Raw genomic sequence first — 27177 nt, 5'->3', positions numbered from 1 at the left:
AAGATCTCTCAGAAGTCACACACCTCCTGAGAACCCCCAAAAAGGAGGGATCACATTTCACCTTGTGTAGTGGCTTAGATTCCTTTCTCCAAGACGATTTAATTTTAAGATAACTTAATCTCCAGCAGTTTAAAAATTAATCTTTGTTAAATCTTCATGAGATGCTGATAGTTAAATGTTTGGAAACATGTGTGAAGAGCTAAAATTCAACAGAAACAAGAGCATCTCACTCAGTGCTGCTTCAGGTTAACTTGCACAGACACACTCTGTGTGTGATTATGAGTGTGTGTGTGTGTGTGTGTGTGTGTGTGTGTGTGTGTGGTGAGAAAATACTGCCATCCATTCTGTTGGGGAATTTTTGGTTTTAACAGCTCCAAGGAGATATCAGCGCTGCCACCGTGGGAGTCTAATGTGTCTTCGATGTTCTGGAACTTTCACAAGATGATGGACAGCGGGTAATGTGCATTTGAAATCCCAAGACTCAGGTTTGGGGACCATGGGCATGGAACTGATATCTTAAGTTATGCAGCTAGATGATATGGCCCTTCTTTAACTATTTATTAGGAACTAACAAGGTATGTAGGGAGCAGAGTGTCAGACACAGTCTTCCTTCCTTGGGCATGGATTATGCTGTCACACATGGGCTCTTATGATGTTTAATTCTAAAACTCTATTTTTAATGAGAACATTAAGTCTACTGATTTATCAAATATATATTTTTCAGCAAGGAAGTATTTCTATTAAAAAAGCTATCAAGTTGCTGAAATATTAATGGGAGTACAATATCATTTAACTGAAGAGAATGTTTTCATTGAATCCTGGCTATAACACCCAGAATTATGTTCTGTATTTTAATAGGGATGTTAAGAAAATAAGATCCTGAGTAATAAACTGTGAAATGGCTCAATTAACAGTTGTTCTTAATTAAGAAAGATCTCACTTTTTAGGGATTTGAATGCCAATGCATACTATGAAATGCTCTTACTTAGGCATATGCTTAGTAATGGGTTAGCTTACTATTACAGAGTTCATGGACATGACTACCTGAAGCTAAAAAAATAAATTTCACTATGATCTGATTTTGGACCAGAGACTTCTGTTTGCTGTGCAATGCTTTTTAAATTATATTTATTTATTGAGTGCCATGCAAACTCCTCACACGCTCATGGTAAATGACTCATGATTAGTTCCCATTTAAAATCTACAGTCCAGCTTGGTTTCAGGGAGCTATTGTTTTATTATTTCAGGTTCTTTGGCATGAGCAGCAAGCACAGTTACTGTGCTTACTCAGCTTGAATAGTGACGGCCACATCTGCTCCTTGTGGATCTAAGTCTCTATCGTTAGCTGTCTATAACTCTGAAGACGTTCTGAATCTGCTGAAGGAAACTGACTACTGGATTGGAAAATCTCCACCCTTCAGCAAATAGCTTTGTGGAGTGATTCCTCCCTCCCTCCCTCCCTCCCTCCCTTCCTTCATCTCTCTCTCCCTCCTCCTCTCCCTTCCCTCCCTCCTTCCATCTCTCTATTTTTTCTTTCTTTTTTTTCTGACAGGGTCTCATTGTGTAGTCTTAGCTTCCCCGGGACTCACCATGTATACCCAGCTGTCCTCAAACTCGTAAAGATTCTGCCTCTTTAGTGCTGGGACTAAATGTATGTGCCACCATGCCCAGGTTGATGCATTTCTTATGATTAAATTATTAAAGTGGTGACTGTCAAATGGAGATATGTTAAAACATGCTAACTTTTTAAGGTAATTACAAAATAGATTTGAAAATGATGTAGCTAATGTTGTATGCTATGTTCTGATCTATTCCTATAATAGACAAAACCTGTTAATTGCCCATCCAGAATAAAATACCCAAATCCTCAACACAGGGGATTAGATCTGTCAGTGATCGTGTTCACATCCTCTCAGTTGCTGCTTTGTTGAACTAAGGAACCAGTGTCAGTCTCTTCCTTAAGCAAAGGGCATGACCCAGTTTTCTCTACTGCCCAGTCCGAAGACGGGCTGCTGATCTATGAAACAGTGTGGTATGAAAAAGTTTCCAGCTAAGGATACTGGTGGTTAATGAGCAGTTATATTCTAGAAAGGCTGAATAGGAAAATTCAGAGGGCACCAGGCTTTCGGTGATGACAGGAAGACAGAGGGCAGACAGAGGAGTAACAGTCGAGACGCACAGACTTGGTGCTGGGACATGGAGCTGCAGATGCACCAATGGCTGCTGCTGTAAATGGTTCCCAGATTGTGCTAATGCTTGAAGCTTGGCCGTGAGTTCCTTTGACCATTGCTTCTGAATTAAACTTACCTGTGGAACAAAGGTCCTGCTGACTATTGGAATGAATAGGGATCCAATATCTCCCATCCAACTTACAAGTGAAATCTGTGGCATATTGAGACAGAGTTCCAGGAGATGCCTTCTTATATTTTCTCTCTTTCTTTCTCTTTCTCTTTTTCTTTCTTTCTTTCTTTCTTTCTTTCTTTCTTTCTTTCTTTCTTTCTTTCTTTCTTTCTTTCTTTCTTTCTTTCTTTTTTTCCGAGACAGCGTTTCTCTTTGTAATAGCTCTGACTGTCCTGGACTTGCTTTGTAGATCAGGCTGGCCTTGAACTCGCAAAGAGCCTCCTGCCTCTGCTTCCTGGGTGCTGGGATTAAAGGCGTGCTCCACCACCACCTGGCATCTATTTTCTTAGGAAAGACAAATTTCACCCAGTTGAGGTGTCTTATTTAACAGTATCCAGCAGAATTAATATTTCTAACTTTCTAAGTAGATTAGGACTTTAAACATTTTGAAGTTACTTTATTTATTTGTACGCACAGCTATGTCAGAGGACAACTTGTGGAAGTCATTCTTTCCTTCTGTCATGCAGGTCCCAGGGACTGACCTCCGGTCATCAGGCTTGGAGGCCAGCACCTTTCCCTGCTTAGCCATCTCACTTTCCAGCAACAGAAGGTCTTCATCAGTAATGGGAAATACACGTACTTCAACACAGACCTTAGTAACTAGCACACTGAATAAACAAGGGCTAAATAACCACGGAAAGTGGACTTCTTTTTTTTGAGACATGCTCTCACTTTTTATCCATGGCTGGCCTGGATCTCACTGTACACTAAGCTTGACTTAAATTCAAAGAAATTTGCCTGCCTCTGCCTCCTCAGTGCTGGGATTAAAGGCATGCGATCTACTACACCTGGCCCTGAAAGTGACGTGTGTAAATGTGTGTATTGTTGGGTTTGAGTCTAAGTCCTTATGTATGCTAAGCACAGAGTACTGCTGAACTATACTACCAGGCCCTATTTAAAAAAGCTACCGTATTGTAGCTGGAAGTTTCTCTGATGCTGCCCAGCCCTGTGGTTGGGATGAATCTCTCCCACCCTCGGTCCACAGCTGCTTATAAAATAATCTCTCAGAGGCTTAAATTAACTACCAACTGTATGACCTAAGGCTATGAATTCTTGCTAGCTAGCTCTTTCTCTGTAAGTTATTAACCCATTTCTATTAATCTATGTATTGCCACGTGGCTGTGACATTACTGGTCTGTTGGCATGTTGCTCCTTGGGCGGCAGGCTGGCGTCTCTCCCAGTCCACCATTCTTTGATTCGTCTTCAGTTTGAATGTATCACCTAACCCTATCCTGCCCTGCCATAGGCCAATGCAGCTTTATCAACCAATCAGATCAACACACATTCACAGCATACAGAAAGACATCCCACAGCACTTCCCCTTTTCCAGCCAGAATCTCAGACAATCTTATTTATTACTGAGACTGGCTGCAGACTCTACAGCTCTGTTGAGATCTAACTATTTAAGCTTTCTTACAGGATGCCACAGAGATACCATTGCCCGCTAAACAGCAGGAAAATGATGCCCCTCTCTCAAAAGTTTCATTTTTCTCAGGGTTATGGATGGATGGTTGTAGGGTTGGGGGTGGAACAATAAAATTTACACTCAGTATTCTCCTTTAGAAAAGAAAAAAGGGAATGGATAGGTATAGGTTATTAAGGTAGATTATTGTATCTACTAGTAAACTGTTTTAGCAAACTATCAGCCTTGGATAATTTGCACTGATATGTGGATTCTTTTGTGTTTGATACAAATGTAAACTATTCTTATATTCCTATTTGAGATAATTTCTATACTGATACAAATACAAAACTGTACATATATTTCTACTCCTATTTAAAATATTTTGTATATTGATACATATTAAGGATATTATTGTCATATTGCTTATTCCACTATACATTTCTATCTCTGTTTAAGATATTTTGTGTATTGTTACAATTTTGAGGTCATTGTCCTTATACTGTACATCTATTTGCAGACTGTTTACCTTGTTAATGTGAAGCCTTAGTTCTTAGGTTATTTAGGTAGATAAGACTTACAGAACTATGGTCATCCATGCTTGCCATTTCTGTAGTTATGTTATTTAGGTTATCCAGATTTACAGAAACATATGTCAGATGGATAGGTAATCTTCAAACACTTCATAGACCTAGAGAATATGACATTTAAATAACTCAGAATTCGGCTGACGTGAGACATGACTGCTTCTGGCAGCACCGATCTGATCTTGAGAGAATGTGGGCTTCTAGACATTTCCATTTGGAAGTTTGTCTTCTTGGCAAAATGGCCTGCTGGGCAAAGAACTGCCCTTGCCTCAACTGCTGACGGTATGAACGCTGACCTTTCCGATGAGCAGGACACAAGGAAAAGTAACTATTGAACTCTGCCAAGACAGGGTAAGTTGGTCTTTCAAAATTACTGCTTCTCAAAATGGTCTGTCAGATATTCTAGGCCTGTAGCAAAATTGGATGCCCCAACAATGCTGAGAAACTTTAGGTGACTGTCCAGGCTGCCAGCTGTCTCTGTCTATTCTGGAAAGAATTTTTGGAAGTTGCTTGCTTGCATTTCTGTTTTCCCAGGTATTATTATGTTCCCATTCAGGTCTTTGATGGAGTTGGAGACTAGATAGTTACAGTTACAATCTTTTCATATCCTAGCTAGAACATATTAGTTCTAGAGTCAGAATCTTCAAGATAGGACAGCTTTTGGAATAATCCCAGTAATTTGTCATTTACCTACGTTCTGGACATTTCTGGACATTTAGCATGTCTTTCTTGTTTGATGTTGTTCCTGTTTGTTGTAGTTCCATTTTTGTTTATGTTATTACCCTTTGTTTTTCCTGGACAATACTTGATAATCATTCTTATTGTATATAGTTTGCACTAACTTTAGAACCTTCTCATTTATATAAAAAGGGGAAATGTAGTGGTATTTGCTCCGCCCATGACCTTAGGTTAAAGGGCCTGAAGGAGGCGGTACTTTCTGCCACTGTATGTGACCTCTTAAAAGGAGAGGGAGAAGGGTCACATGCCCCTTCTCCCTGCTCCTGCCTGTGAGGTGGATTCACTCCCAGTTAGATCAGAGGATGACTTCAGCTGTCTACTCTGTTCTGTATTCGTGAGTGTATTTCTTCAATTTATATCTTAATAAATCCCTGTTACCCACTAAATAGACTCATGTGGATTGTTCATAATACTGTATTTTTGTCTCCATCTGTCCCTTTGAGCTTGTTTAGTGTCTGAGGCATCACACCTCTAATCACTCAGTGAGCACTATCAACCTGATGATTTTTACATCTCTTAAAAACCTCTCAACTACAGACAGTCCCACTTAACAATGACCGCACTTTGTCCAGTGCTGGGTTAAGAAATCATTTCATCTATGCTTCCATGTGATGGTTTAGCTCATAGCTCACATGGAATCTGCGGTATTATCTTGGTATTAATCCAAGCCATTTGCTACATATTTATGCACCAGAAGAATATAAATGATACATAGAAAATTCTCATTATTTTGATTCCTAAGGATGATTCTAAATCAGCTTGTCCTGGGAACAGCTCTGTTGTATGTATTCTTCATTTACTTCATGGAGATTTCTACTGAGATCCATCCATTTGATTATTGCTCTATAATTACTTCTCTAGTCCATAAAAATTCTTTTAAAAATATTTTCATACATAGTCACAGATTTTGTTTACGAATTGCCCCCCAAAATCTTAGGAGCTGATTTTTTCTAAACACAGACACATAATAATTGCATATATTTGTGGTGTATAATATGGTTTCCCATTCATGTGTATGATGGCAAGAATTGGATGTCAACCAATTCTAATAAAAATTTGTACTTTGACTGTGGAGAAAACACTTGTAAATGCTGGTTCCCAGTGCTTAGGAGGCAGAGACAGGGAATCTCTGGAACAAACTAGTTAGCTAGACTAGGAGGACCAGCAATCTACAGGTTCATCAAGAGACTCTGCCTCATTATATAAGGTAGAGAGTGACCAACGAAGATATTCACTGTCAGCCTCAAACCTCCATATACTTGTGGACTTGCACACACATGTGCATGCCCAGATATGCAAAAAATGCACCGAGGCATGTATGGTATCACAAAATACACATGTAATAAATAAATAGAAAATCTATGCTTGTCTCCCAGATGCTGGTCAAGGACCCCTTTCTGCTCCTAGTGAAAATGGTTACTAGAGGTTACAACATCATGTGACCTGTTATGTGTTGAGGGTTTCTGCCCATTGGCTTTGTTCTGGGGCAAGGTGGGGCTGGAGGTTCCTATCCTTTGTAGACTGTAGTCACAAGAAAGAAAGGCGAGGAAAGTCCCTTCTTGCTTGGAGTCCACGCTCTCACCTGACACTATTCTGCCTTGCATAACACTGGTAAATGTCAGCCCAGGGATGCTATCATTCAGTCATCTTCTGTGTAATGTATGTGGGTGACATAGGCACTGATAAGCTAGAGGTGAAATGATTTATAGAGCAGTGCCCTGTGCTAAAAATATCAGTTGCTGATGATTCGGGAAAGTTAGAAATAGAAATAACTTACCAGCCATATATCTTCAGGGAGAAGGGCATACGGTATTTAATCATTTGTCCTCCTCCAACTCTCTGGGAAGGAAGAATATCATGATCTCACTTCGAATAATCAGTGGAAGATTTTTCCATGCGCTAGGTGACTCAGGCATCAGAGTTTTGTCCTTTATTTCTGAATCTTGTGACTTTACAAAATTAGCGACAGAGTTTTATCTCTAGCCAAGTTTTCTTTATTGCTAAGTTTTAGAGGGGTTGGGAAGCAAAACTCATCAAGAGATGCAGATTATTCTGTGCTTCTCATTCCATTGGGAGATGTGTCATTATGTTTCTCTGTTGTGTCGTCCACACACTTGGAGAATTGCTCCCGTAGCTCTTGAGTAGACATTTACATTCACCCTGGTCCCTTAGGGATCTTTCAGTGGACAGAGGATGCAATTACTAAAGAAATGAAATAAGGAAAGATGGACTGAAAGTAAACAGGAAAATACTTCATCATGTCCATCAAGTGTCAAAGGCAGTTTGGATGCACTAGCACTTTTGCCCCACCAGGCGGCAGTAGTTACCACATAACAGGAAACTCCGGACTCCTTTCTATACTTTAAATTTTGCATTTTTCTAATACTTTAAGTGATTTTGCCTCCCTACCAATAATCACGCTTTGTTAATTGTTGATTTTCAAAAGCTAATATCTGTTTCTGTCTGAAATAATTGAACCCTAAAAGTAAAATACAGTTTGCTGAAAAGGTATATAATGGGAAAACACTTTAGCTCCCCATCGTAAGTGAAAAGCTTTCAAAGTCTGTGTTCCCAAAGGAAAATGATAAGTATATGAAGGCTTTAATTTTCCTTGTGACTCAATTCATTTAAAAGTGGCAATTGTGAGCCCGCAGCACATGGAAGCCTGTGTGGCGAGGGAAGTCACATCATCTTGCATCTCTAGATGTAACCATAAGTGTGACCTACATCTTCATGTACAATGTTTACTATGTTGACTAAATTTCCATTTTATTTACAACCTGAATATAAAATTAAAGTATGAGGCTATTCCTAATTCAGCGAAAGTCAGCCACAACCAGGAATTCATGTCAGAAAGTTACATTTAGCAGACAACTTTACAGTTCAAAGCTGTCTCCTGCTCAGTTCCCATGTTTGCATCCATCACTTGCCATGAGAGTGGAGTTCTTCTGTGCAGATAGGCAATTCTGGTAAGTGTTGGTTAGCGTGGGAATCTCAGCTATTTCTAATCAGCAGTGTCTGAGTATTGGCTGGATCCAGTTTGGATAACCCAACAGTTCATATAGAGAATTTAAAAAAGGATTTATTTTATTATTAATGATATATACATGTGTATATTGTGCATGCAAGTATATGTACACAGAGGCTAGCAGCATCAGATACCAGAGTTGGAGTCATGGGTAATTGTGAGCCATCCTGAGTGGAGTGCTGGGAATTGAATTCAGGTCCTCTGCAAGAGCAGCAAGTACTTTTTTTTTTTTTTGGTTTTTCAGACAGGGTTTCTCTGTGTAGCTTTGAGCCTTTCCTGGAACTCACTTTGGCCCAGGCTGGCCTGGAACTCACAGAGATCCCCTGCCTCTGCTTCCTGAGTGCTGGGATTAAAAGCGTGTGCTACGCCCGGCTGATCAGCAAGTACTCTTAACTCCTGAATCATGCCTTAGCCCCCAGGATTGTTTCCTAAAGAACAAGTCTCAAGTAGCCTGGGATAGCCTCAGTTCTCTATGTTACCAAGAATAATTTTGAATTTCTAATCCACCTGCCTCTACCTCTGAAGTGATGGGCTTACAGGTGTGTGTGACTGTACCCAGCACTTCATATATGCTAGGCAAATACTTTGCCAACTGGCCTACATCTTCAGCCCTTAGTGTTTTTTTGTTTGTTTGTTTTTTGGTTTTTGGTTTTTGGTTTTTGGTTTTTTTTTTGTTTTTGGAGAGATGGCTCAGTGCTTAAGAATGCTTGCTGCTCCTACTGAAGACCTGAGTTCAGTACTCAGCACCCACAAAGCAGCTACAAACTGTCTGTGACTCCAGTTTAAGGGGATCTGATGCCCTCTTCTGGCATCTGCAGGCTCCAGGAACACATGTGGTGCACATACATACCCGTAGGCAGAATATTTATGTACATAAAATAAGAGACTAAATCTTTTAAAAACACTATCAGGATTGGAGGATAATAGTAGCTTTTTAGCCTTTTAAAAAAATAATTGTTAAATGAAACACGAAAACCAGAATTGTCCAGAAAATCGTTTTTCTGCATTTTGGTTGGTTTGTTTCCAGTAGTGAAGATTTGATATCTTTTGAGGTCCATTTTGTCAGCAAGAAAAGAATCAATGACTGACTTGTGGGAAGTCACTTCACCTTTGCAACCATTGGTATGCCATTTAAGAAATGACCTTGGGGTTGGGGATTTAGCTCAGTGGTAGAGAGCTTGCCTAGCAAACGCAAGGCCCTGGGTTCGGTCCTCAGCTCTGGCCAAAAAAAAAAAAAAAAAAAAAGAAATGACCTTTACCAAGGCAGGTGTGCTAAGTAGGGCACTTGCTCTTGAAACAAAAAGAAAACAGGCCCTCACCTTCACTTGGGGGTTATTATTATTATTATTTTTTAGAAACCTGGTACTTCAGCATGAAATGCCTCGCCCCGCCCCACCTCGCCCCTCTCTCTTTCTCCATCTGTCTCTGTCTCTCTTACCAAGTTATGAGCACCAGTCCCGTTACTTAGTGATTATTCTCCAAAGCGAGAATAAATGTAACAACTGTTTTGGAATGGCAGTGGTCATGCATTTCAATGTATATGTAGGATATTTAAAAGGCGAAGAGCTAATTCCAATGGGAACAGACTGTTTCTGTATTATGATTAGGTTTGACTTAGCACTTCTGGGATCAGAAATTTCTCTTCTCTACTAGCTGCATTCATTTGCCAGATTCAATCAAATTTATAGGTTGTTCCCAATTCTTGTATGTATGTATCATCCACTTAGTATTATATCATAAAATACACGGCCGACTGCCAGGGGCCATGTCGGAGGAGCAGCAGAGGCAAAAGACACTCTGGGGTCTGGGGTCTTGGGGCCTTGCCTATCTGAGATCCACCCAGCAGGGTTTTGTTACCTCGTGGGCCAATCCCCCGAAGTCAGCTGCCTTCTGCTGCTCCTCTGACATGGCCACTGACAGCAGACTTTGAGTAAGGAAAAAGTATTTTCAGATGTATCTTTTCCCAGCAAAGAGGGGAAACAGGTGCGGGCCATTTCTTTTAAGGAGAAATCCCATTCATGCTGACTTGACACACAAATATGAAGCTGCAGAGTGTGGCAGAAACTCTGGGACACCAAGTGGGTCCAAGGCTCAGCTTTGCCATCTGCTGCTGAGTAACTCTGGGGAGGTTCCCCAATTTCTCTGGGCCTGCTTCCTTGCCTCCATGAAGGGAAAAATCATAGACCTGCATAGAGGTGTGTGGGAGTTGAATGGCTATAATACGTTTAGAACACTGTCTGTCATGTGATAAATGCCCTATAAGTACTCTCCGTCCTCATGGTCTCAGGAGGCCTGGTTCTGAGTCTCTCTTGGGTGTGAACTACACTGCATTGTCACCCGCCTTTTGCAGAGATGGAAGCACAGGTTTAAGGATCTTAAGAAGGGTTTCATGACTGGCAAATAGTAAACTCCACAGATTACACTGTGGACAGGAAATTGCTCACAGATGCATGATGAAGGGTGAACTGATAACGACTTCAGCAGTGTCTGACAACAAGAACTGAGCACTCACTGCACAGGGAGAGCACGTGGTCCATGTGCTAAGGACTGCCTTCAGATAGGCACCGTATCATTCTTTGTGAACCCCCTGAGCTACCAGCAGGGTGTTTGTCCCTGAACACATGCCCCTCCCCGCCCCTTCCCCCTGACAGTGGCCCAAAGTCCTGTAGCTTGTGTTGGTCTTCACTGACTTGGGGTTCTCCGTGGCTTCTGCCTAAGGGGCTGTTACATTTGGTCTCTGTCTTATTGACGGTCGCCCTGTATTCTAGGGTTTTTCTCTCAGTGACATCCCTGGAGACATCAGCACAGATTTCCTGGTGACCAGGACCCTGATGTCCTTTCGCTAGCTGTGGACCATCGTAACTTTCCTGATCTGTCTCCGTGTGCACTGTCTGTAACTGCTCACTGCCACCCAGCCAGGTGTGCTGATTTTAGATTTTTTTCTGGCCAGGTCTGTATTTTCTCTGTCGTGTCTAGAGGGCGCTATCTGTCCACAGGTGTCTTGAACCTCAGGCTCTTACAATCTTTTTTCCCTCCCTTCTGTGATTTTCCTTGAACTTTAGGTGTACGGGTTATTTTACAGATGTGTGTGTGTGTGTGGGGGGGTGCTGGGTACCCCCAATCACTTATTCTCTGCATTTTGACCAGTTGTGGATATTTGCAATGGTCTCCACATGTTGCAAAAAGAAGCTTCTTTGATGGATGTGTGTGAGAGCTACTCATTTTCTATTAATTAAATTTCTTCATTTATTTTACATTCCAATCACAGTTTCCCCTCCATCCTCTCCTCCTGTTCCCTCCTCCACTAACTCTCCTTTACCCCCCTCCCCATCCACTCCTCCTTCATCTTCGTTCAGAAAGGGGCAGACCTCCCACCGCTGTCAACAAGGCATGGCACATCCAGTTGAGGCAGGACCAAGCTCCTCCCCCCTGCATCAAGACTGGGAGAGGCAACCCAACACGAGGAACAGGTTCCCAAAAGTGAGCTCAAGTGCCAGGGACAGGTCTTGATTCCACTTCTAGGAGCCTCACAAACAGACCATGCTACACACATGCAGAGGGCCTAGGTCAGTCCTATGCAGGTTCCCTAGCTGTTGGTCCAGAGTTGGTGAGCTCCCATGAGCTCAGGTCAGCTAGTGAGAGCTATACTTATATGGATATAAAGACAGGTTTTTGTTTTTGTTTTTGTTTCTTTCTTTTTTTTTTTTCTGTTTTTCGAGACAGGGTTTCTCTGTAGCTTTGGAGGCTGTCCTGGACTAGCTCTGTAGATCAGGCTGGCCTCGAACTCACAGAGATCCACCTGCCTCTGCCTCCCGAGTGCTGGGATTGCAGGCGTGTGGCACCACCGCCTGGCCAAAGGTAGGTATTTAGGAAGCAGATGTTGTATTAGTTTAGGACACTGGCAGAAGTACATTCTCTTCTTGAGTTTATAATCTCTCTAGCTATGAGTAACTGGCTAGGTATACAGTAGCAGGCATGAACTCCTTGTTCAGTGAGCGTAGCTGGAGTTTTCCCCAGTCCTGCCTGGGCCCACAGCCACTCAGACCCAAGTAAACACACAGAGACTTACATTATTCATAAGCTGTATGGCCACAGCAGGCTTCTTCCTATCTAGTTCTTACATCTTAAATTAACCCATTTCTATTAATCTATACATTGCCACGTGGCTGTGGCTGACTGGTACTTTACATCTTACTTGTCATGGTGGCGGTGGCGGCTTGATTCAGCCTTCCACTTCCTAGAAGTGGGCCTTAAGTCCAACTGGACAGCAGTTGGTTATCCTCAAGAGACAAGTGCCACTATTTCACTATTGACACACTCATTCTTAAAAGTATTTGCTGTTTTTACATTTTACTTGTTTATTTTGTTATTTTGTGTGTCTGTCTGTATAGGTGTGTACACATGCAGAGATCAGATGACAACTTTTGAGAGTTGGTTCTCTCCTTATAATCATGTAGGTTTCCAGGTTCAAACTCAGGTTGAACTCAGGTCACCAGGCTTGGTGGCAAATACCTTTACCTTCTGAGCTATCTTGCTTGTCCCCCACACTTATTCTTAGAGATACTGTTTCAGTGACGTTTCCTTGACCTTCATGGCCTGCTTTCATAGCTCCCCACATATATAATCAATATTGTGACCTATCTGTTTTCCCATTGTGTCTGTCTTCCTCACAAAAACACACATGTTCTGTGGGAGTTCCATCGAGAGCATTCTTACCCCTAAGTCTGGAATTTTTAGGGTTAACCACAATGTTGATCATTTAAAAGTCTGGCAATTCTTTTGTTGAATAAGTGGAATGAATCAATTAAAAACAAATAGTGCTATAGATATTGCTTTGTGAAAGATGATGGCCATGCCTTTTCATGAAGCCCCCTGAGCAGGCACAAATGAGAACTAGATTCTGCAGTATGCATGAAGGCACAGCCCTAGAGTTAGCCCAGTGATCCACGTCAACTTGTGGAGTTGGAACTGTTTTCAGCTTTTAATGGGTTTGGGGATGAACAGCCAGGAAGCCCTTCATTCTATGCCCCTCTGACCATGGTGAACAGAGATTGCAGTGTGCCAGAATAGAATATGAGAAGTCATAGAGAACCACCTGCCCCCACCCACCTCTTAGGCAGACATCTTTTTCACTTCCTGTTTGCTGTTTTTGGAGAACAACTTTGAGTTCCTTAATCTCTTGTCTTATCTCTCCTTAAATTCAAAGCAGTTTTCTGGGGGACAAGCTTCATGTATTCAATTATATCCAGACAATAGTAGCTAGAATTTTGCAGAGGAACTGGGGATGTGTATGGGGTGGTATTATATCTTTTTTTTTTGTAAAGATCTTTCAAATGTTTTAATCCCCCCCCCTTTGTTTTTGAGAGAGGAGGGTGTCTCTTATTGGCCTGGAACATCTAGGCTAGGATAGCTGGCCCATGAATGCCAAAGAAACATTGGTCTCCATTCCCCTAGCACTTGAAATGCAAGCACAATTCACCTGCCCAGTTTTTTTCCTCCCCCCCCTTTTTTTTTGGTGTGTGTGTGTGTGTGTGTGTGTGTGTGTGTGTGTGTGTGTGTGTGCGTGTGTGCGTGTGTGTGTGTGTGTGTGTGTGTACATTCTGGGGATTGAATCAAGTCCTTGTGCTTGCAAGGCAACCACTTTTACCTATTGAACTATTTCCTCAGTCCCATGTTTCAGTATTTTATTTAAGAATGTTTTCCTACCTGAATGCCTAGTCCTCTGTGTTTATCTTTCTGTTCTTGTTTCCTGATTGGATTCTGCACAAATTTGTCTCTTATTTTTAAGTTGTAGTATTTTTACTTCACTTTCATTTTGACAAAACAATATTTTATAAGTGAAAATGAAGGTGGTGCCTTAAGACAAATGATTTTTTTTTATTAACCAGGAAAAGTAGTTACTACTAAAAGCTTATCCCAGGGAAGATAATTATATGAAGTCATTAGAAAGAGAGATGGCTGGTTTGGACTGGAGGGGTGGTTAAGATGGCTGGAGTAGGACCTTGGCCACCAATGTCTCTTCCCACCCATCTTCACATGGTGGAGTTCACTTTTGTGAGGCTTTGTAGCATTTGCTTGTAGTTGACAGTTGAAATTCTGTCAATTATTTAGATATTTACTATTTGGTTCCTTCCTTTGCTTTATTTTCATTGTGCTGATAGGTGCTACACAAGCTTTTGGGGGAGAATAGTTATCTTACCCAGTGGTGGCCCCTGTGAGCTACACTAAGTAGCCTAGCAAGATATGCCCACGAGTGTAACAGTGGAATGAATGTTATGGGACTAACAAACAGCTTCCTAAGTAGGTTAAGGCCCACTCCACCAGAGGGAACTCGTGCTTGGTGCTGTAAGCCTGGCCAAGAATCTGTGGCTATAGAGGTCATAGGGGGAGAACCTGCTACTACCATTTTGCTAAATGGAAGTAACATCAAATTGCTTTCTAAGTATTTACCCCTATACCTATAGATAATGCAGTTCTCACTCTTCATTGAAGAAGCTTCTTTTTTTTTTTTTTTTTTTTTTTTTCTGAAGCTGAGGACCAAACCCAGGGCCTTATGCTTGCTAGGCAAGCGCTTTACCACTGAGCTAAATCCCCAACCCCGCTGCTTCTTCTTCTTCTTCTTCTTCTTCTTCTTCTTCTTCTTCTTCTTCTTCTTCTTCTATAGTTGAATATAGTTAAGACAGAGACTCATAATTGGTCAAAGCACAGAAATATAGTAACTCCCTCCCGCCCCAACTCTAAAGACTCCAGGGAACATCCTGGAGGAGGGGCTGGTATGATCATAAGAGCCAGTGGTCAGAGTGGGCTGCTGCAAAGTAGTGTCTCTTGGACATGACAGGGTGTTTCACACATGATCTCACAGCAGTTGTGACGGCCTGTACAAGACCTGCACAAAGTCAAGCCAGTCAGCATCCCAGCACAGATCAGGAAGGAACTCCTGAGGTTCCGACCCTACCTGAGAGCGAGAGCTAGCCAGTTTTCTTTAGAGTCAGTTTTATTTGGCCTGTAGTAGGTGGCCAAAACTCTAGTAGATTGCTCTAAGCCCATGGCATATAGGCAGCGTTAATTGTATTCAGTGGATTATTAAAAAAAAAAAAAAAAGGACAAGAAGTTGAAGTTGAGAGGGAAATGTATCTGTGGCAGTCCAGAGGAGGTGGAGGAAGTAGTGGGGGGTGGATACGTTCTAAAAGCATTGTATACATGTATGAGATTATTAAGGAACAAAAATTTGTCATGTTATTGGTTCTTTCAGAAAGCCATGTTTTGGGGATCGTCAACTCTAATCTTCTCAGTTTTCTTAGTTTTCTTTCATTAGTTTTTTTCATGCTTACCCTTAACTTGGTTTATTGCTCAGCTAATTTTGACACCTTATTGTTACTATTTAAAGAGTTTATTGTTAGTTTCTGTCAGAGCCTCATTGATACCATATTCTTTTATAATTCATGTTTTCGTTTTTGTTGTCTCTGAATAGGCTCTAATGATAGTTTTATTTTTTTCCTAAATAAAAGGTTAGAAGATTTCGAGAGGTGACTTTTTGTTTGTGTGGTGCATAATGTGATTTGCATCAGGTAATTACCATTAATTGGTCTTATTAGGCATTTTTTACAGCATTGTCCTGGCTTATGTTTTGCCTGCTTGGTTTGTCAAAATGGAGGCTGTGACAGTCTCTTACTACTGCTGACTTACTGAAAATGTTCGCTGGCATTTAAAATCACTTCTAGTATGTATTTCAGAGCAACTTTGACCAACATTTACATTTATGACTATTAATGTGGCTCCAAGGAACATATTTATTAATACTGCACAGTGCTCCTGTTTGCCTTATGCCTTGGCATTAAATATCTTGCATATGATACTTGTAATTCCATCACGGCTTCTTCTTCCCTGTCCTTCTTGTATTTCCCTTTTAGTTTCCTTTTATCTCATCCATGTCACTTTATATTCTGTGGGTCTCTTGGAAATAGCAGCTTTGTATTCAGTCTGAAGCCTATTGACTTCTGCATGTCTAGTCTCTCTCATCTTATCTCATGTTTTGTTTTTATGTTTTTACATTTCCATTGTTTTGAAATACAGATCTTATTTTCTTTTGCTTTCATCTTTCTTTGCTCTCTCTCTCTCTCTCCTCCCTCTCTTCTCTCTCTCTCTCTCTTCTCTCTTCTCTCTCTCTCTGTCTCTGTCTCTGTCTCTGTCTCTCTCTCCTTCTAGTAGGCCTCAGCTTCAAAGATTTGTTGCTGATGTTTTCTTCTTATTTTTTGACCAGTGTCATGTCACTCATGCTGACCCCCAGCTTGCTGTGATCCAGAGAATGACCCTGAATTCTTCATCCTTTCAAATCAGCCTATAGAGTGCTGGGATTACAGGTCTGCCCCTCCTAGCTCATAGTTCATGTTTTAAAATGTATTTTTAAAGCAACCATGCAATGCAATGGGTTTCATCATTACAGTTTCACCCAGCCTGCTCCACACTTTGTTCTAATGTGTCTCCTTCTCTCTAAGTTTTTGTTTTCCAAAACATCTCTTCACTTTCATTTCTCTAATTGTTGAGGAGTAAAGCCATGTCTTTGACTTTTTTACTTGAGAGGACTGGTTTACTTTTTAATTTCTAATTTCTCACTGTTTTTCACTCACCCAATTTTTTTTTAGCATAATCTGGGTTTTAAGATGCAGATCACTGTGGAAAATGAAAAGAAATACATCAACCATATATTGGTATTGCTTTGTTAAACTGTTTTTCCAATATTTGAGCTTGTCTTTATCTCATTAATTTGTGGGGCACTGGCAGGAAGTTATTCAACACTCAGTTGTATGTGGTCAGTTTGGTCACAAACACACACACACACACACACACACACTTTACATTTATTTATTTAATTGTGTGTGCTCACACCCAGGCCACAGTGCACAAGTGGAGGTCAACTTGCAGGAGTTGATTCTGTCCTTTTACCATGTGGGTTTTTAGGTATCAAGGGATGAATTCAGGTTACTAGGGTTGGTGTCAAGTGCCTTTAGCCAGTAAGCCATCTCAATGGTTCATTGTCACATATTTTTCATAGATACTTTCATGCAAATATAGAGGTAGCTCTTTTGGAGGATTTTAACCAGAAATAAATTTGATTTTGATGTTACAATATTTAATTAATAAAGAGAGAAACATGAAGGCAGGTATATATTTTAAAACATGCTTAAAGTATATTTACTGAGCTACAGTGGTATGTTGCTTAGTGATGGAGCTGTGTTCTGTAAAATGCATTGTTATGTGACTCTATAGTTGCAGAAACATCAAAGAATGCTTGCACAAACCTAGATCATATAGCTTGCTGTGTACTTAGGCTAAATAGTATATACCATTGTTTAGGTGGTATAATGTTTACTGCAATATCTTTGTTATATACATGACTTATAAGAGCTGGAAACATTATAGTAAAGATACATTAGCTTCTGTTCAAAGAACCAAGCCTAAATCTCCTTTGTCATTTTATAGAATAGTGGTTCCAGTTTTAGGATCATTACTGTGATTTTTAAGAACTCATGCTTTCAGATACATTATTAAACAAGTCAGCATCAGAGAGTATGGCTGATGACATCCGGTGAATTGAAGATGTCAAGATAAAAAACCCATATAATTAAAAGCCACATCAGTATAATACATGCTCTGGAAGTAAGTACCGATAGTTTACTTAAATTTGGTGTATTTTTAAATGGACTAGCAGTGTTTTTCAAAATTGGCTGTGTATTAGAATTAGTTGAGGATCTAATCAAAATGCATACTTATTTGTTGAGCCAGTTGGGTATGTTGGGATGTGACTATGAGTTCCATCAATCAGTCCATCTTTCTTCTAAAAAGACAGTATCTCACGTAGCCCAACCTAGAATTTACTGTGTAGCTGAAAATGATCTGGAACTAAATCTCCAACCTTCCTTCTTCCACCTTTCAAATTTGGAATTCAAGGTATGTGTAAGCGTTGCCTGGCTGGGACATGCATGTGAAAGCAGAGCCATTGGACTGAGGGCACTGTGTGGGGAAGCTGGAGACAGTGGTTACATCTCGCTGTCTGCAAGGGTCCATGAAGGGTCCATTGTAGCAGAAAGATTTGTTTTGAAGACACATTTTTATACCTCAACACTGTTTGACCTTCATCAGTCACTGTACTTGTCTGTGCTTGTTTTCTGCTGTACACCAAACCCCAAATTTAGTGGCTTAAAGAAAAAAAGGTTTATTTTCTTAGAGTTTTCCAGCATCAATTGATTGCCACTGCTGTCACTCATTTGACTTCTGGGTCACCTGGAGATTAGACAGAATTTGGTCACTGGAATGACTGGGACTCGTTTGGACTACCTCAGTATCCCCATGGGCTCAACTGCAGAAGTTTCAGATTTCCCTAAGACCTGAAACTGGCACAGTATCACTTCTACTGCATCCTGTGATGGAAGCTGGCCCCAAAGTGAACTGTCAAGTACATGGGATGAAAGCACAGTATGCAGATACTGGGCATTATCATCCTCTGGGGCTACTGATTTCTGCCGGGGCAAAAAATTGATAATGGGGAGACAATACAAGGGAGTGAAATTGATGTCCAGTTGTTACATCCTAGTTGGAGATACCGAGAATGTACAGGTATGGTTAGGAAAAAGTTTAGGCTATGGACTTTACTCAAGCTCCAAGGCACAGCTAAGAGGATACTACTGTAGGCACCACATTGCTCAAGAAAGGCCAGGGATGTTGGTGATTGTTGTGTGGCATTGTTTCTCAGAAGATGTGAAGCAGCATCTGCTCACCTTAGATTGGGAACCAATGACAAACCAAAGCAAGGTGTCACTTACTTCTAAAGTCCAACTTGGTGAACCGATGAGTTCTATTGGGAGTGGAAATGACTCAAGACAACTTTATCACCAAAAGCCCAGCCCAGCATGGAAAAATGGAAAGCTGGAATCTGGAGCTCATGACATAACTTGTAGCCAGTTTGACAGGTTAGAGAGCCCCTCTTACAGGCAGTTTGGCTGGTCTCAGTCTTTGCTAGGTAGCTCATCTGGTTTGAGCCTCTTATAGGCAGCTCAGCTTGCATGAGAGTGTCTCTTAGAAGTCCCTAGTGTTCATATATGCTTGGAGAGGGAGAGGACTAGTGAATCTGTTCAGTTTTAGGAACTTCCTAAAGTGATTGAGTTGTTTAGTTCTCTAGTTTCAGCAAACTTCCCTGCAAGATGGAATGTTCCACTCTTGTTTAGAACACCAGGTGTCTTAAGGAGACTTATTCTAAGATGTAATGCTTTTATCTCAGAGGAAAACTAGTGATAAGCAGTGAATGAGCTCAACTCTTGTGAGACTGGTAGATGCCGCTATGAGGGAGGCAGTTAACTGTGTGCCTCCAAGGTCACCCAGACTGCAATAGCCCCACACCCCAGATGATTGATATTCTCTCCATATAGCTGTGTGTTAGAGTTTTCGTAGTCAATCCTCATTCCCCATATGGAGTCTCATTTATTAGGCAGAGGTTAGGGCAGCAGCAAAAAAAAAAAAAAAAAATGTACATGGCAAAGGAAAAGAGGAAAAGTATTTGGCAAAGTCAAGACAAAGATGAGGCTGTCTGATGTTTCAGGATCGTCTACTATAGAGGGAAATGTCTTCATATCTTCTGCAGAAATGGCACCTGCTTTTTCTAAGATTCTCTAAGTGCTGGTTACAAGTCATTTTGGAGGAGCCCAAATTGAAAAGAAACTGCAGGAAAACAGTCAAGAAATAGAGGAGGAAGAGAGTCTGATGATGGGGATCCAAGCTCTGGGTACACCTGCACCTTCACACCTTTCTCATTTTGTTGTATGAACAAACAGCCCACTTGCAAGCTTTCTTGTCAATGAAAGATAAAGCAATGTGAGCTTCAGCTCTAACATGAACAGTGTGCACAGAAATGTGCAGAACAGCAAGACAGGGGAGCTAATGGAACTAGGAGCCTGCTGCTGAATAAGTATGTTTGCTGGCCTCCATGGATGGAGGGAGAAGATAAGGTGGGGTCAGAGAGGAGAGCAATAAAGGGCTGAAAAGCAAGTGTGAGAAGAAAATTCTCTTCCTTTACTGAGATGAAAATGAGATGTAAGCAAGGGGAGAGCAGCTTTAAACTTTTAAAATGGCATCTATTTACTTATTTGTGTGTGTATGCATGCATGTGTACATGCCATACCTCATGCATGGAGGCTGGATGGCAATTTGTGGGAGTTTGCTCTCTTTATCCACCAAGTGGATCCTGAGGTCATCCTCAGGTCATCAGATTGGGTGTCAAGTGTCTTTGACTGCTGAGTCATCTCGCTAGATCTCGAAGGGCAGCTTAAAGATATCTGTAAGCAAAGTGAAGTCTTGCAAAAGTAGAAGCTAGCTAGACTTTGGCTTATCGCAAACCTTCACGTCTTTAAATAATTCCCTTCCTCAGAACAGGCAGACCGTTTTTCTTAGAATAGTATTTTATTTAACTAATTAATTTTTTTTTCCCCTGCATTGGGGCTTTAACGGAGAATACATGCTCGGCCAACACTCTTCCACATTCCCAACCCTAGAATAGCGTCTGAAAAGAGAAATGAGATGCAGAAGGAAAAAGAGACAACCGTTATTAATGATTCCAATAGCACTTGGGATGATAACAAAAAGGAACGAATAACAACAAAACAAGCTTGGCTGCATCTGGCTGCAGGGGGGCACTTCTGGTTTCAGTCAATGCTGTCAGCCCCGACAATAAATACCAGCTCCGGCCCTTAGCATTTGCAAGGGGAATTTGACCTTTACAATTTAAAGGAAATGAGAAACAAAGAGATTACATAATTAAAAATCTGTTTCTGTCTCTTAAAAGCAATTCAATTTAGGTCAGGAGCCAAGCATCTCTCTTTCCCTCTAATTGTTTACCTTGGCTCCTGGTACCCTGCCTTGTTTCTCCTGTGGATAGCTCTTTAGTGGTGGGCCAGTGTTCCCATTGGGTGCACTATGTTAATGGTGGAAACAATAAAGGAAGCATTATGATCCAAGACATGTTAATCCTGAATCCAAAACAGAATAATGAGCAAGACCGTGTGCCTCCTACATGCCTGTGAGCCACGATGTCTCAATTGTGACTCAGTTTCTACTTGACCTTCTTGGCTAACCACCACAGAGAAGGATAGGATGGAAGGCTCACCCTTCAGCAGCAAGGGCTCTGAACCTCTCCCCTTCCTGACCCATGTAACCTTTATCATTTGCAGAAAGCCCAAGTAGAAAGGTCATATAAAAATATGTATGTGGACATTTGAATATCACCAGTCAAAAATCAAGACAAAAAACAAGAAATTAATCACAAGCACAGGGAATTCTGGGGAAATAAGACAAAAATAAGTTAGTGAGAAGTAAGTACAAGAAGACTAAATTTTTTTGTTTTAGGCTAGGAAATACATTTACAGATTTCAATTATGAAAAAGTATGGAAGGGCTATAACGAGAGTATTTTTTGAGGCTGTTATAGATTTGCTTTTCTGACTTGGGATTGACAAATGGAGTTATGTCATATCAAAAACTTCCATATAGTGAAATAAATAATTCCCAGCATGAAGAGACAACCCACAGAATGGGCAAATGTCCTTGTCAACTATTCATCAGACATGGGATTAATAGCCACATATATAAAGAACTAAAAAATTAAATGCCCAAAGAACAAATAATCTAATTAACAAATGGGCAATTGAACTTTTCAAATGTCTCTGAAATATATGAAAAAAAAGTTCAACATCCTTAGCCCTTCAGAATGACTTTGAGATTGCACCACACTTTGGATAGAATGGCTGTCCTCAAGAAAACAAAGCCCAACAAATGTTGGCAAGACTGCTGGGGAAAAAAAATCCTTTTACACTATTGGTGGAATTGTGAGCTGGTGAAGCCATGTGAACATCACCATGGAGGTTCCTCAGACTAAAGATAGACCTAATGTTCCACTTTGCCAATTATGAGCATTTGCTGGAAGGAATCTTAGTGTATTGAAGAGGCAGCTGCATGTCCATGTTGACTGCAGCACTTACTCATGACAACCAGTGATGGCATGACCTTGGATCAGCAGATGGATGGTTAAAGAAAATGTGTGCACACAATAGAGTTTTATGCAGCTGTAAAGAACAGAATTATGTTAATTGCGGGAAAGCATATGGAGCTGGAGATCGTCGTGTTAAAGATAAGCCAGATCCAGAAAGACAAACATCTCATGCTTTCTTTTATATGCAGAATCTAGATTTAACCAAAAAAAAAAAAAAAAAAAAAAAAGATGTGAGAGGCTGAAGAGGTGGCTCAGTGGGTTAGGAGCACTTGTTGGTCTTAAAGAGGCCCCAGGTTCAGCTCCCAGCACCCACATGGTGGCTCACAACCATCTGTAACTCCAGTTCCAGGGAATCAGAGGCCTTCTTCTGATCTCCAGCACTAGACATGTATATGGTGCACATACATACATACGGGCAAAACACTACAGAAATAAATTAAATTAAAAAAAAAAACTCAAAAAATATGAAAGCATAAGGCCTGAAACCTGCTCTTCTTCCTTAACAAAGTTTCATGTCAAGAACTATAGGTGTATACCATAAATGCCTCCCTCCCTTCCTCCCCCCTCCCTCTCTTCCTCCCTCCCTCCTCTCTCCCCCTCCTTCCCTCTCTCCCTCCTCCCTGAACTCCTTTCACTGGTTTCCTAATCTCAGTCACCCTCCTTTTCTCACCAGATAAATCATTTCCCATCCTTAGATAACAGATGATGGGCATGGGCCAGATGCAAGGAAGCTTTAAGCTGTCAGCAAAGAGGAACAAAGATTTCTGGCTATTTGTACCCTCCACAAGCCTCTGAGGACAGACTAAAGCCCCGGCTTTACCCATGCCTTAATCTGATGTATACCATTCTTCCTTGATGACTCGAGGATTTGACTTTTTTTTTTTAAATTTTTTTATCGAGACAGGGTTTCTCTGTGTAGTTTTGGAGCCTGTCCTGGATCTCGCTCTGTAGTCCAGGCTGGCCTCGAACTCACATTGATCCTCCTAGCTCTGCCTCCCCAGTGCTGGGATTAAAGGCGTGTGCCACCGCGCCCAGCAGGATTTGACTTCTTATAGCACTTCAGTGAAAATTCACTGGTAGAAAAATACAGTCATAGATTAAGGATTTGGCCTCTTAAGGGTTATTTTTTTCTTTTTCTCAGAATCTCATGTATTACTAAGTAAGCACATTACCCATATGTCTTTTCCTTAAGCCTACACACATTGTTAAACACATGCTAACCTGTTTAGAGTTTTTTTTGTTTTTTTGTTTTTTCCCGTCTGAATCTGCTTTACTGAGCATCTGTAACCTTTTCTGTCTGCATGAGCAAAACCTTAAACCCATCCCGTAGCTTAACTCATGGTGCGCTGGCTGCTTAAGCATGCAGGCAGCTGCTGGGAGACATTTCGCTGTATTGCGGCTGACATGAGAGACGTGAGATTAGGAAGCCATGTTTGGCTCTGTTTTTGTGTGTTAAGAACCTCCCCCACTTTTTTTTTTTTTTAAAGCTTTCTCAAGTCTTATGTGGATATATGTGACTGGACATTGGGTGCCATTTGTAGTTGAACTTTTCTGTCCCTCCTACCAGCTCCTAAATAACCACACTGAGACTTATTATTAATTGTAAAAGCTTGACTGATAGTTTAGGCTTAAATTAACCCATTTCTATTAGTCTATGTGTTACCCCAAGGCTTGTTTACCTCATCTACTTACTGCCCATCCTGCTCACTCTGCATCTCATGGCATCTCCTCACAACGCCACCCTCTTCTTCCCAGCATCCTTTGTGCCTGGAAATCCTGCCTAGCTATTGGCCGTTCAGCTTTTTAATTAAACCAATTATAGTGACATATCTTTACACAGTGTAATCAAATAGCTAGTTCCAACAGTTGGAACTAGAAAGCAATTAGCTTTACATGACTCATGTGTTGCGAAATATTTGTTTACATTGTGTAAAGATATGTGTCTCTGCCTAAGGCAACTTCTGATTGGTTTAATAAAGAGCTAAGTGGCCAATAGCTAGGCAGGGGAAAATAGATGGGATTTCTGGGGAGAGGGAGAACTCTGGGAAGAAGAGAGGCAGAGAGATGCTAGTGAGACATGGAGCAAGTTAGACATGTGGTACAGAGGAGAGGTACTTGAGCCATGTGGCAGAATGTAGATTAAAAAATATGGGTTAATTAAGTTGTAAGAACTAGTTGAGGACAAGCCTCAACTAAAGGCCAAGCTTTCATAACAAGTTTCTGTTTCATTATTTGTGGGCTGGCAGTCCAAGAAAGTCCAACAAGAAAGCTTGCTACAGTCATGTATCCTTTGTCTATATTCCATCATTGGTCACCTTGATCTCCTTTCTAAATGTTATTCTACACCCACGCTTAACAGTTGTTTACACATATACAGTTTATATTATAAAGTACAGTCCTCATTGGAGGGAGAACATGTTGTTCTTCTTATTTCTGAGTTTTGGTGAACTTGCTTAATAATATATGTTCTAACACCATCAATTTTCCTGTAAATTTCATTTCAGTTTTTTTTTAGAGTCAAATATATTCCATTTTATGTACCAAATTTTCATTATTCACTCACCTGTTGATAGATATCTAGTTGATTTCATTTCCTTGCTCTGGTGAAGAGAGCAGCAGTCAACATGCCTGTGCAAATGACTGTGATGAGATGTGGAATTTTCTGGGTATATGCCCAGGAGTAGAATTGCTGGGTCTTAGATAGTTATATTTTTAATTTTTTGGCGAACCACTGAACTGATTTCCATAATGGTTGTGTTGATTAATTTGCACTCCCACTAGCAGTGAATGATGTTTCTGCTTTCCCCATACCCTTTCCAGCATTAGTTGTCAGATTTCTTTATGATAGTCATTTTGACTGCAGTAAAGAGGTGTCTCAAAGTAGTTTTAATTTGTGATTACCTGATGATTAGAGATGTTGACCACATTTAAAAAGTAGTTATTGCCATTTGTATTTCTTCTTTTGAAAACTATCTGTTCAATTAATTTGCCAACTTGTTGATTGACAGTTTTATTCCCTTTGCATTGAATTTCTGAGTTATTTATTTATTTATTTATAAATCATCTGAAATGTAGTTGGCAAAGATTTCCTCCTGTTCTGTGGGCTGTCTGTGTGCTCTCCTGATATTTTTCTTTGCATGCAGAAACCTTGATTTCATGTCATCCCATTTCTTGATTCTTGGGGCTGGTTCCTGAGCTATTGAAAGTCTTTCTATTCAGAAAGCTTTTGCTGACCCCAGTGTCTCGAAGTCTATTTCATATACTTTTGTTTAGGAGCTTCGGCATTTCATGTTTTAAATTAAGGGCTTTGATGTCTTTTGAATTTATTTTCACACAAAGTGAAAGATATGTATCTAATTTTATTCTTCTGTTGGTGGATATCCAGCTTTACCAGTACCATTTGTTGAATAGGCTATCCCCCCACTCCTTCCCCCACTCCCCAGTGCTTTTGTCAAAAATTAGATGGGTCCTTAGTTAAGTTTCTACCATTGTGCTAATACACCATGACCAAAAGCAACTTGAGTAGGAAAGGGTTTATTTCAGTTTGTAGATTCTCATTGAGTCCATCACTGTGGGAAGTCAGGGCAGTAACTCGAACAAGGCAGGAACCTGGAGACAGGAGCTGATGCAGAGGCCATAGAAGAGTGCCGCTTACTGGCTTGTTCCCTATGACTTGCTCAGCCTGCTTTATGATAGCTCCAAGGAGCACCAGCCCATGGGTGACACTGCCTACAGTGAGCTGGCCCTACCACATCAACCATCAATCAAGATCAACCATCAATCAAGAAAACACACCACAGGTTTGCTCAGAGGCCAGTCTGGTGTGGGTGTTTTCTCAACCAGAGTTCCCGCTTCCCAAATGACTGTGGTTTGTGTCAGGTTGGCATAAAACTAGCCAGCACAACGACCACAGCGTTGCTGGTTTATTTCTGGGTCCTCTGTTCTGCTTCATCTGTCCGGTTGTCTGTTTTTATGGCAGCACCAGGCTGTTTTTTTTTTTTTTTTTTTTTTTTTTTAATCACTATATTCCCCTAGTTTAACTTGAATTTAGGTACTGTAATACATTCTTACTTCCAAGGATTTGCTTTGGCTATTCATGGTCTTTCCTGGTTCCAGGGCTGGAATAGGATATTGTAAATTAAACAAAATAAGAGTCGATTACCTGAGTCTGTTGGAAAAGAAAAATACTTTTGAATAGGATGAGAGCAGCTATAATCATATTATGCGTTAATTTGCATCTCATCTTCCAAGCAGTTCATGCAGGATAGGAAAGAACAATTAGAGCTTTATAATGTGGTGATCACATATTTCAGGAGAATAACTCACATGCGGCAGTCACATGGAGTTCCCCGGGTGATGGCGGTAAACCCACAGGCACCGTCTCTGCACATCTCAGTCTGTGCACAGTTGTCGGCACCTTCTTAACGCAAGGTGGACACAAGGTTTTAGAGAAGACAGGGCCCTCCCTGGATGAAGGGCTAACCCAGCCTCTTTATTAAAATCAGATTGCTGACCTGAATGTGCTGTCCCCAGTGGGACTTGGTTTTCCTTTATGAGAGACTGATTCTGATGTTTTGGGGTAAGGCAGTGATCTGTATGCTAGCAAGCACCTCAGAGACTAAGGCCACAGGGTTTGGGAGGGGGATGTTCTTCCGGAGAGGCTAGGAGTTAGGTTTGCTTCAAACTGATCTGAATGCAGGGAATGATTTGTAGTTTACAGCTGGGTAAGCTTGGGTATCCTCCTTTCCTCCTCCTCCTCCTCCTCCTCCTCCTCCTCCTCCTCCTCCTCCTCATTCTCTCTCTGTCTCTCTGTCTCTGTCTCTGTCTCTGTCTCTCTCTCCCTCTTTCCCTCCCTCCCTCCCTTCTCCCCCCCCCCCCATTATACTCCACCAGACAGTGCTAGGAAAGAACCCAAGGTCTCATTCATACTAGACAAGCACTGTACCACTGCTGTACATCCATGAGTGTATCTCCTAACCTCTGCATCT

Source organism: Onychomys torridus, chromosome 14 (assembly GCF_903995425.1).
Source record: "Onychomys torridus chromosome 14, mOncTor1.1, whole genome shotgun sequence".
NCBI classification, from domain to species: domain Eukaryota; kingdom Metazoa; phylum Chordata; class Mammalia; order Rodentia; family Cricetidae; genus Onychomys; species Onychomys torridus.
This window is presented reverse-complemented; position numbering follows the sequence as displayed.